The sequence below is a fragment of the Benincasa hispida genome, chromosome 12, assembly GCF_009727055.1.
Source record: "Benincasa hispida cultivar B227 chromosome 12, ASM972705v1, whole genome shotgun sequence".
Taxonomy (NCBI): domain Eukaryota; kingdom Viridiplantae; phylum Streptophyta; class Magnoliopsida; order Cucurbitales; family Cucurbitaceae; genus Benincasa; species Benincasa hispida.
In genome coordinates, this window is record NC_052360.1 from 21,360,375 (window position 1) to 21,370,225 (window position 9,851).

A 9,851-nucleotide genomic window follows, 5' to 3' on the forward strand; every position below is an offset into this window, starting at 1 on the left:
TGGAAACAAATACTCCACCCCCAAATTTAAAATGCGGTAATGTCTTCATTGCCAAAAGAAATTAAAATAAGTCATGTGATGGTCATAGAATGCGTTGTAAAGAGAGTTTGAAAGAAAGATCGCAAACCCCTAATTTCTAGAAATATTTCGGGAGGTGACTATCTTAAGACTAAGTTGACTCTAAAATATACGAAAGAGATAGAAGCATATTTTTCATCATTGAAATCATACTTGGCAAAGAAACAGAATGCGGTAAACTACTAAATTTATCTACTTGTCAAATGATTGTAGTGATCAAAGAGGATGCGGTGATAAAACTTTGAAAAGTAAAATGCAATGTGATAGCGCAAAAATTGAAATAAAGATAAGGAAGAGTACACCCTCAAATTTTGTGCTGTCACCCGCATTGTGTTGACGCATCCATCTTTGTGGCGATCTTTCTTCTGTGGATTGTGATGATGGGATGAGATCATTTTCTTCTTGTTGTAATATCTCCACAATCCTGCACCTCGACCGTTGCAAGAAAAACAAAGAGAGGGTCAAATTATTTTAAACAAAATAAAACTCGTTATCGCATTTTTTATTTTTTTTTTTTGTAGAATTAAAGATAGTGAGAGTAAAATAAGGATAGCTCAGGATTTGAAGATAGTAAAAATTCCGAGTAGTGGAGAAAAGAGTTGAAGAATTGAGGTTTCTCAAAACTTGCGTCCCTGATAGATTGTGATCATTTGATAACGTAGGGATCACCTACTTCCTTCTTTATTCAAAGTTCTTTAGATCCACGAAGTCGACTTGGCGATGCGAGCCTTCTCCATGATACGCCATTACTCGCTGCCCATTGACTTTGAATATGTTGGTTTCGTCATCATTTGACAATTCAACCGCACCATGCGAAAATACTTGTCTAATTATGAATGGTCCAGACCAACGTGACTTTAGCTTTCCTGGGAAGAGTTACAGATGTGAGTTGAATAGCAAGACCTTTTGCCCGACTTGGAGGTTCTTACCGCATATGCATTGATCATGCCAGCACTTGGTGCGCTCTTTATAAATCTTCACATTTTCATATGCGTGGTTCCTCCATTCTTCTAGTTCGACCAGCTGCATTTTTCGTGCTTCCCNGGTGCGCTCTTTATAAATCTTCACATTTTCATATGCGTGGTTCCTCCATTCTTCTAGTTCGACCAGCTGCATTTTTCGTGCTTCCCCTGCCTTCTTCAAATCAAAATTCAGCTTCTTGACCGCACAATGCTTTATACTCCAGCTTCAAAGGCAAATGATACGCCTTACCAAATACCAATGCATAAGAGGACACACATATCGGTGTTTTAAATGCGGTCTGGTATGCCCACAATGCATCATCAAGCTTCACTGCCCAATCTCTCCATGAAGGTTTTACTACCTTCTCATGTATCAAATTAATTTCTCGATTGGACACTTTAGCCTGACCATTCATTTGCGGATGGTATGCAGTGGCCACTTTGTGGAGGATATCGTACTTGCGCAGTAGCTCCTTGATATTGTGATTTACAAAGTGTGATCCCTCATCACTTATGATGGCACGAGGATTGCCAAAACGAGTGAAAATATTTTTCTTCAGGAACTGAGAGACTACCACCGCATCACTTGCGGCGCATGCTGTTGCTGCTACCCACTTGGAGACATAGTCGATGGCTAATAAAACATAGTACTTACCATTCGAAGGATGGAATGGTCCCATGAAATCAATCCCCTATACGTCAAATAGTTCCAACTCCAAGATAGTGTTCATTGGCATTGCGTTCTTCTATTAAATGTTGTCTGTGCGTTGACACCGATCATATTTCATTGCGTAGTCAGCTGCATCCTTGAATAATGAAGGCTAAAAGAATCCACTTTGCAAAACTTTGGCTGCAGTGCGTTGCCCTCCAAAATGCCCACCATATGGTGAGTCGTGGCATTGTGACAATATGCGTTGTTGAGCAGCATCTAGTACGCATAATCGAATGATTTAGTCTGTGATAACTTGTAGGAATACAAGTTATTTATACTATTTTATTTAGATATTGCGGCAAAAAGAGAGGAAAGTTGCGTCGTTAGTATACAAATTGGCTAAGAAATACAAAAATTATGAAATGTCGTAAACACACCCACTAACACCATTACGATGGCGAAATAGAATGTTTCCATCTCTGTTTTGCAGGAAATAGGTCACCGCATGCGTTCATGGCTCGAAGACAAAATAAACAATGCATCTACGTCACATGCGCCCATCAATCAAGAACGAAGAGATGATCAACGCAATCCCAACCACATGCCGTAATAAAAAATAACACCGCATACGGCGATAGATCGAAGATGTGAAGAGTAATGCATTCGCGAACGATTCTGACAAGTGTACAGCTTTTAATTGTGCATTTTTTACGGATTGATAGCGTAACAGAAGGAATTTTCCATTCCGCCATTTCAAGAACTACCATAATTAGACAGTGGGGACCACAAATTCAAAGAGCCAAGATCTCACCTACAATTAGCTTCCTCAAATTCGCTGAAAGATATACATGTATACATAGAGACGTGCATATACTAATTCTGAGAGAGAGGCTGGTCTGAAGCGACTTGATAGAGTAGATCCGGGAGAAATACGAGACAAGGCCGAGAGGTAAGTCTTCGAGCAGAGAATTCTTCCGATTCTCGAAGTTGAAGCTCTATGCAAAGGTCAATTCTACCGGGAAAGCAAGCCGGAGAGGGAAGCTTTCCTCTCCACCACTTCCATACGCCGACAAGCGTAAATCTCCGATTGGGATCTGTGTCAAGACGTTGACACTCTTTCCAATTTCTATTCTCTATTTCATCCTCTATATTCATCTTCTTTAATCCCTCATTCACAACATGTATCCAACGCTTAATTTTAGAATTAAATGTTATCATCGTCACCATTATCATCTCTCAGTCTCTTTCCATATATTCATAATCCATTTTCTCCATGACGTATACTTAATCTTCAGGTTAAAAAGAGAGAATTAAGCGAGTGAGTTAATTTGTGTTAAGGAATTAATTAAGTTTAGCTAAAGCATGCTTGACGGCATCTTCACCTGTGAGAGCAGAAGTGAAGATGTTATTCCTCCTGTCGAGAGAAGGTTGGAAGAATGTGTTAACTAAAGCGATAAGTATTTCCAGAGATGGAAACAATCTTGCGTTCATCAAGTTCATCTCTATTTCACCATAGACATATGGGAACGTGGCCGATCACTGAGAAGTGTACACCAAGGGAAAGCGGAACCTTAGTTGCATCCTTAACATGATTAACAAACTTGCAATGTTTTTACTTTTTACTCTTTCTCTTTCTGCTTCATTCATAAGACTTGCCATCACATACATCGATTCTTTTGTACAACTACACAGTCAGTCCTCGACCTCAGTATCATGTATCATGTATCTTGCATCACGTATCATAGTAGTTAGGAATTTACTTTATAACGCATTTTTATCTTATCAACACATTTTTACTTTCATCGCAATTTATATTTCTGTACAAACCAACATTCTTTATTCATTATTAAAATTGGTCGCATGTATCACATAAGTATCGCATTAACGACAACAATCCCCGTGTTCGACCTCGAATCACTCTGAGAAACTTGTGTTGGAATTCTACTTGGTTTCAGCGCAAGGAAACTTGTGACACGTACTACTTCATCGCATACTACGAGCATATCACTATCAATGCATACTCTTAGAACGTAGTATTGCATAAATTATCTTCATCGCAAAGCACAGCGCATTTAGCACATCATTCAATTCATCATCATAGTGCATGCATGATAAAGGAGATTAACCAATGGGACAACTTTAATTCCTGATAGACGCGTCAAATAATTATCACCGATAAAGCTGAATATACTTCGGAACCGTTATCGGCTATCATCTTAATTTGGATTTGGCTTTTATCAGCTTTCTGTCCCATCACTCTTAATTGGCCTATCACCCAGATGCGCCCACCATGTTGCGCTGACCAAGTTGCGGTGATCCTTCTCGGGCGAATGTTTGTGAGCATGATCAAGGCAAAACCTTGCAATGAAGTTACGCTCGACCACTGAATTCCTATGATCGCAATCTTCGCATTGCGTTAACTCATATTCTGCACAAAAATACAAAAATCAATAGTTCTAATGCGCTGAACGCATGCGACTGCAATATTATAGAATTTATGCTTAATGGATGCAATTTAACATATTTCATCAACGCAATCCAACAGTGTTTAATAACTTAGCACTATGATAACGTGCATTTCTGCCCATTATCAGTCACCTGCAGCAACATCCAAGATGGATTTTGTTGTACTGGTCAACTCATTATAGAACAACTATATTTGTAACCAGTCAGGGTATCCATGCTGAGGACACTTCTACAGTAACTCTTTATAGCGCTCCCATGCCTCGAATAACTTTTCATCTTCTCTCTGTCTGAATGTGCAATTTATGTTCTCAGTCTGATTGTTTACACAGAAGGGAAGAATTTGTTTAGAAAGGCTTGGGTTAAATCATCCCATGTGGTGATGATTCCCGTTGCAAGTGACTTCAGCCAATCTTTCGCCTTGTCCTACATAGAAAAAGGAAACAATCTCAATCGAATAAGATCAAAAGAGATTCCGTTTATTTTTACCATCCTGCTAATTTTCAGGAAAGACTGGATGTGCTTATGCAGATCTTTGTGTGGAGTTCCCCTAAATGCAAGGTCCCGTGCCATCAGAATTAAACTGGGTTTTACCTCAAAATTATGCAATTAAATGGGGCCTCAGCAATGCCTGTCTGGGTTGTAAGAAAAGTTGGTTAGAAATAATCTCTGATAGTTCTAACAACTCCCCCTTGGTCTCCCATGGCATCGAGTTCAACTCTCATCTTCCTTCTTACTTTTCTCAAAGTTTGTTTAAGTTCTGGATTATAAGGAACAAGTTCAGCCTTTTGATTTCTTCACATACACAGGATTCTGCAACAACTAAAAAAAATGCCCAAATTAAGATCAACTCCGTCTAATATCGAGTTAATCATGCATCGATTCTTCGCTATCGAGTAGCTTCGAGTTCATCATTTTAACCTTCGAGTCGCATCGAGTATCGTTCAAGAACCATCGAGTACGATCTAGTATTAATTTAGTTGTCATCGAGTTCCATTGAGGATTAAATAGAGACTCGTTAAACGAAGAAGAGAATTCTCATTGAGGATCGAGTAGGAAGACATCGAGCATTGAGTTCCGAGTATCGAGGATTTGGCAGAATATTTCTGAGTCATTTCTTTATCTTTCCGACGTTGATCTTGGGTATTTGGGCCTTGTGAAGTGTGGTTAGCCCCACAATTTGTGGTATCAGAGCTTTTAAAGAACATCAAGGTCACCATTCTTGGAACATCAAGATTCTCAAGAAATGAAGACTTGATACTTGATTAGATAAAAAATTGCTATTGCAAGGTATGAAATTGAAAAGTTTTATGGGAAGGCGATTTTGGCCCATGGAAGGCCAAAATCAAAGCCATTCTTGGACAACAGAGAGGATACAAGGCCTTTTTGGACCCACCCACTATATCAGTACAAGAAAGAGAAGACATGGAGTTTACAACATATAGGACTCTAGTTCGGAATCTTAGTGACAGTATCTTGAGATAAGTAATTGATAAGGACACGACCTACAAGAAGTGGGTTAAGCTGGAAGGTCTTTTTGCAACCAAGGATCTCCCCAACAAGATGTATCTAAGGGAGAAGTTCTTCACGTTCAAGATGGATTCTGCCAAGCCTTTTTTTAGATAATTTGGATGATTTCAAGAGGACAGTCTTAGAGTTTAAGAGCCTTGGCGAGAAAATTGGTAACGAAAATGAGGCTTTTGTGTTATTAAACTCTCTACCCGAAGCCTATAAGGAAGTGAAGAATGCCTTGAAATATGGTAGAGAATCAATTACCATTGATGCCATCGTTTCAGCATTAAGAACTAGAGAGTTAGAGCTTCAGTCATTCAAGAAAGAGCAGCCTAGTGCAGAGGGGCTATTTGCCAAGGGGAAGGATAAGAAGAACCAGTCTAAGGGGAATAAAAACCAGTCCGATGAAGAGCATAAACCTAAGACCAAGTTGAGATGCAACTACTGCAAGAAGAAAGGTCACTTGATAAGAGACTACTACAGCTTGAAAAGCAAAAACCAAGAAAAAGAAAATGATCAAAAGGGAAAACAACCAGAAGCTTCAGTGGTTTAAGGTTTCTACTTTTATTCTGATGCCTTAGCTTCCACTAGAATCCAAAACAACCAAATCAGTCCTCTTGGGAAGCATGACTGGGTACTTGACTCCGGTTGTACCTATCATATGACACCTTTTAGACCTTGGTTTAATACTTACATGGAACTAGTGGAGAATCTGTGTACATGGGAAACAATGAATCCTGTAAGATCAAAGGGATTGGTTCAGTATCCTTGAAGCTAAAGGATGGATCAATCAAGCTTCGAAGAAATATGAGACATGTACCTTTGCCCATGAGACACTTGATATCTCTGGGCATGTTGGACTCCACTGGGTGAGAATGTAGAGGAAAAGGTGGAGTTCTTGAGGTGATAAAGGATTCAAAGTTTGTGTTGGTTGGTGAGAAGGTCAATGACCTTTATATTGTGAGAGGAGTAGAAATGATGACAAGTGCCTACATGGTTTCAACAGTATGCTTGACAGAGGTTAACTTGTGGCACAAAAGACTATCCCATATTAGTGAAAAAGGGATGCAAGCACTATCTAAGCAAGGAATTTTGCCCAAAGGTATCAATGAGCACCTTTCCTTTTGTGAACACTGCATTCTAGGTAAAACAACCAATCAAAGTTTCACAGAATCTCAGCACACCACCAAAGGAACATTGGATTATGTCCATTCTGACCTATGGGGACCATCTTCTACACCAAGCTTTAGTGGCTCAAGGTATTTGTCAACCTTTATAGATGAATTTTTTAGGAAGAGTTAGATATACTTTCTTAAAACTACAGACCAAGTTTTTGGGTAGTTTAAGGAATGGAAAGCCATGATAGAAAATCAAACATTTAAAAGGTTAAAATACTTTAGAACAGATAATGGGCTTCAGTTTTGCAATGAACACTTTGATAAATTTTGTAGTGAGAATGGTATAACTAGGCATAGAATAGTGAGGTATACACCTCAACAAAATGGGGTTGCTGGGAGGTTAAATAGAACCATAATGTAAAGGGTTAAGTGTTTGCTCTCTAATGCTATCTTAGGGAAAAATTATTGGGCCAAAGTTGCAGCCTATACAGTGTATACCTTGAATAGGTGCCCTCAAACATCTTTAGAGTTGCTAACCTTTGAGAAAAAGTGGATTAATCATCCTCCTAACCTAGATAACCTCAAGGTCTTTGGATGTGTAGTGTTTGTACACCAAAATAAGGGAAAGTTAAAGGCCAGTGCAGTCAAGTGCATGTTTGTAGGCTTTATAAAGAGTGTCAAGGGGTTTAAAATGTGGCATCCAGTTGAGAGGAAGTTCATAGTGAGCAGAGACATCACATTTAGGGAAGAGGAGATGTTTATGCAAAAGGAGAAAAAGATTGAGGATGAAGGAAAGTCATCCAACACAGGAATTGAGGTGAAGTTATCATCTGAGCAACCAATAGATTCTAGCGAACCTAGTGACACAAGAGAAACCGAGGAAGATGTAGGGGAACATAAGGAGACAGCATGTAAGCAACCTGATTTAAGCTAATATGTCTTAGTTAAGGATAGACAAAGGAGAAGTATCACACCTTCAGCTAGATATACTAAATTGAACTATATGAATCTGGTTTTAAATGTTGTTGTAGCTCTTACTAACTAAAAACAAACAACCTTTGAAGAAGCAACAAGTTGTACTAATGCAAAGGATTGGATTGAAGCAATGAATGAAGAGATGCATTCACTAAAAGTGAATGACACTTGGTATTTAGTTCCTCTACCAAAGGGTTAAAGTAGAGGTATCATGTGATCAAAAGCCTATGTATAAAGCTAGATTGGTTGCAAAGGGGATCATTTAAAGGGAAGGAATATATTTTTTTTTTAGATTTTCTCTCCTGTTGTCAAATAAACTTCCATAAGATTTCTTCTATCCTTAGTTGCTCAAAATAATCTAGAATTGTATCAACGAGATGTCAAAACTGCTTTTCTTCATGGACATCTAGAGGAGACAATCTATATGACGCAACCTAAAGGATTTAAAGTTAAAGGAAAAGAAAATCTCTTTTGCTTACTCAACAAGTCCATATATGGGTTAAAACAATCACCTAGGTGCTGGAATAAGAGATTCAATGACTATATTTCTAGCATTGAGTTCAAAAGAATTTCATTTGACATATGTGCTTATGTAAATACAGGTTCTTACAAGGACAAGGTTTATCTACACATATATGTAGATGACATGTTGTTGGCAGGTAGGTCCAAAGGAGGTCTAATCCATGTTAAAAACCTCTTAAAAAGAGAGTTTGATATGAAGGACTTAGAAGAAGCAAGTAAGGTCCTTGGAACAGAGATCCAAAGGAATAAAGAGGAGTCTATTCTAAGCATTAATTAGTCCAATTGATGTGGAAAAATCCTTAAAAGGTTCAACATGAATGATGCTAAACCTATGAGCTTACTTATTACTCAGAACTTTATGCTTTCCTCAGCTAACTATCCAAAAGATTATGACCAATAACATCAGAAATAGATGGTTTTCATACCTTATAGTCAAGTAGTCAAAAGCTTAATGTATTTAATGATTTCTACCAAACCTAATCTCTTATATTCAGCTAGCTTAGTTAGTAGATATATGTCTAATCCTGGTAAGAAACATTAGGAGGCTACTAAATGGATCCTAAGGTATTTGGTTTGGTCTAAAAATTCATGATTAGACTACCAAAGGTCAGTTGAACCAAACTTAGAGCTTGATGGATATGTGGATGCTGACTATGCTGGTGATTTGGACAAAATCAGGTCCTTAACAGGTTACCTTTTCCTTTATGGTTCTAATCTAATCAGCTAGAAAGCATCACTACAACCTATAGTAGCCTTATCTATAACAAAAGCTGAATATATGGTTTTAACAGAGGCACTGTGGTTCAAGAGATTGCTGAAACACTTTGGAATAGATCGAACAGTGGTGAAACTCTACCGTGACAACCAAAGTGCTATCCATTTGTCCCAAAATCCACAATTCCACACCAGAACTAAGCACATTCATATCAAGTATTATTTCATTAGAGATAAAATTGAGACAGGGGAGATATAAATTTTAAAGGTTCATACTTCAGAAAATGCAGTTGACATGTTAACAAAACCGGTTTCAAAGCTTAAATTGTTTAAATGTTTAGAATAGGTTGGTTTTGAGCTTCCAGACACAGGATAGACAAATTGGTCAGAATCAGGAAGATCAGAAGATTCCAAGGCATTGGAGTCGAGGTAGAGAATTTGAAGAAGCTTTGACTCAAATACCTCAATTTTTAGTTTATATCTAACTTTGTAAACGGTTAGCTGGTATACTCTATAAATACCACTGATTTTCAATTCAAAAGAGAGAGTGATAATCATTTTCTTTAGTTTTCTGTAAACAACAAAATTGTACGCAATCTTCATCAGTAAAAAGAATTCAGATCTTCCTGTGGGTGTAGGAAATTTTGATGAACCACGTAACACTATATCTTCATCTTCTTGCCTTATTTTTCTTGTTTATACGAGTGTTTTCTTTACTGTAAATCACGCATCATTCAATTATCATTCAAATTGCATCGAGTAATCTGAATATTGAGTCAATTGTGCATTGATTCTTTGCTATAGAGTAGCTTTAAGTTCATCATTTTCACCTTCGAGTCGCATCGAGTATCGTTC

At 38.0% G+C, this 9,851-nt stretch overlaps 1 non-coding gene across 1 annotated transcript; it reads left to right on the forward strand.

The window, feature by feature from the left end:
• The first annotated feature begins 4,367 nt into the window (after positions 1–4,367).
• On the forward strand, positions 4,368–4,473 carry LOC120068628. The gene has a single exon (XR_005479265.1). It is a non-coding gene; the product is annotated as a small nucleolar RNA R71 (small nucleolar RNA).
• Positions 4,474–9,851: the final 5,378 nt, after the last annotated feature.